We start from the raw sequence: 2,736 nt of genomic DNA, 5'->3' as shown, positions 1-2,736 counted from the left end.
CTTGTTTGAAATGTGTAATTGTGTGAAAATCAATGATAATTGTGTGTATGTTCGTATGTACCTGAAACTGGGGAAATGGGATATGGTAAATGCTGTCAAAATGGTGATTTTTGCTGTGCAGGTACGTAGGAACCGGTTCCCATGTGGGACGAACCGGTTCCCCCTTGTAAAAACAGAGAAATATGGATTCTGGGTAGCTGGGAACCGGTTCCCATGTAGGGACAACCCGGTTCCCCATAGTAAAAACCAGAGACGAGACTTTGAAGCTGCCAGGAACCGGTTCCCACGTAGGGACAACCCGGGTTCTGCAGCATATTTTCAAAAAATGTTTTATCTTTAAAAACCCGTAACTTTTGATCCGTGTATCTGTTTTATGTGCCGTTTTGGGCGTTGCGAAGCTAATGAGATGCTTTATTTGATAAAGTGATGAAATGGGCAGTGGCCAACTTTATTTTAATTCGATTTGATCATTGATGAATTGGAATATAGTATATGTATATGTGCTTATTTATATATGATTATTGATACATGTTTTGTATTGGTGATGGGATCATGATATTCATTGGGTGATGTTGGTTTATAACATGTCGTAAATGAATACATGTTTTGTGATTATGTTGTTGAGTTGTTTTATCAATTTATTACATGGTCTGTAATGATGATAGATGTAACGATGTATGATGATGGTGATGATTGATGATTGTGAATATTAATATGTTGTTAATATTAATATGTTGGTTATGGTGGCAATTAACATTACTATGATGTGTATGTTATTGTGATGATGTGGTGTATGTATGTGAATGATTGAATGATGCTTAAACATGTACATACTTGTTGTGACCTTATTGGTAAGAGGTGTTAAGCGATGTTAAGCATCGGAATGATGATGATGTATGAAGATGTAAGTATGTGTCATGTGTGCATTATTCATAAATCATTTGCATTGGAAGGCTAATTCCCATTGTGCGGAGATTAGCAATAAGTCATCGTGTGCCCATGTGGGGTGTGAGCGATGAGGCAGTAGTCGTGTGCCCATGTGGGGTGTGAGCGACTAGAGGGCAGTATCAAAGAGAGAAGTCCTGTGAATGTGATTCACGAATTTTGGTACCACATGCATAGTGTCAGTTGCATCATATGCATTGGTTATAACATGATTGGATGAGATCCAGTGTTATGCCTTGGTGTGTTTACATGATTGATGTATTGAGAAGATGTTGTTAATATAACTTGATCATTGATGAAATTGATGAGTTGTGGGCCGATGGCCAATATTGTTGGATTGATGCTCGCTCGTTGTAATAATTCCGATTATGTGTATGATTGAGTGGATGATAATTACTATGAGATTTTATTGCTTATGATTGCATAATGCTTATTAATTCGAATGAAACTCACCCTTACTTTGATGATTTCAGATTAAGGATGTAGCGGCGTCTTGATTGGGTGAAGATAGCTTGTAGGCTAGCCCGTAGTTCGTGTCGAGTCATGCTCTGATTGTAACACTGGGGAACGCTAGTTTAGAGACGAATTACTCTGTTGGCTTTGTTGTTTTATAATTGTATTAGAGTAACTTGCATGAATGATGATGAATATGCAATGTTATGAATTATAATCCGCTGTGTTGAACATGAATTGTATTTATGTTAAATGGTTCCTCGTGTGGCATGACAAATGACTATGGTATTTTATGTTGAAGAAGTTGTGACATCCTTGTATTTCATGTTTACTCTGATTATTATTGTATTTTCCGCGGGGGTTTAGAAGGGTGTTACAATAGTGGTATCAGAGCATAGTCGGTCGTTGTGACTAGAGTCTTGTTGTTAATTTCCTTTCGGTACGCGACATGTGTGTGAAACACTGTTGGTACTCAGTGTGTTCTAACTGTTTGTCTGCAGAAGTGGGATTGAAACTAGTGGGGGAGAAGCTATGCTTCTCGGATATGTCTCAGATGCAAGATGATAGAGTGATGCGCAGAGCAGCAGTACAAGAGTGTAGAGTTATTGTTTCCTGAAGTAAAGGTGACATGGGTTGAAGAATGTGGTTGTTATTTCAGTTGGATGTGTCTCGGAATAGATGATGGTTATTTCTGGAAAATGGAATTTCGAAGTTGTGATGCTTCAAGTGCTACTGATGGACTGTGATGTTGTTGTGTGAGTAGCCTTATGTGAAAGGTCGCTGTTGAAGCAGTGATTAAAGGAAGTATTGTCGTAGACCTTGTCGTAGGATTACTAGTAAGTAATTGAGATGATGGTAGAGGTTATCGATGTTGTTGAAAACTCTTTAAAGAGCGAGTAATGTGAAGAGACGAGTACGATCTCAAGGATAAGAAGGTTGATGATGGCGTACATGAATTTGGTTTCAGGATGTTGCAGTAATCGAACTTCAGCGATGAAATGTGTTGTTTAAGTTATAAGAAGTTTGGAAGCGAAGAGATGTGATAAGATGATGTTAATAACGAGATTAATTTGAAAAGAATGAGTTTTGGAGTAGAATTTCCGTAAGCAAATCGCAGGAAGATTGCTGAATTGTTATGAAATTTCGAAAATTCATAACTGGAGTTCTGGACATCCGATTTGAGTTTCGTTTGAAGCGTCGGAAAGCTAACGAGATGAACTTTGTTATAAAAATGGTTGCAGCAGCTGTAACATGTTTAATTGTGTCAGGATGATGTTAGAAAGAGGTGAAGTTACGGTTACACTTGTCCTTAGAACTAGATTGTTCGTTGGTGCGACA

The sequence above is a fragment of the Vicia villosa genome, unplaced genomic scaffold (genome assembly GCF_029867415.1).
Source record: "Vicia villosa cultivar HV-30 ecotype Madison, WI unplaced genomic scaffold, Vvil1.0 ctg.006689F_1_1, whole genome shotgun sequence".
Lineage (NCBI taxonomy): Eukaryota > Viridiplantae > Streptophyta > Magnoliopsida > Fabales > Fabaceae > Vicia > Vicia villosa.
This window is presented reverse-complemented; position numbering follows the sequence as displayed.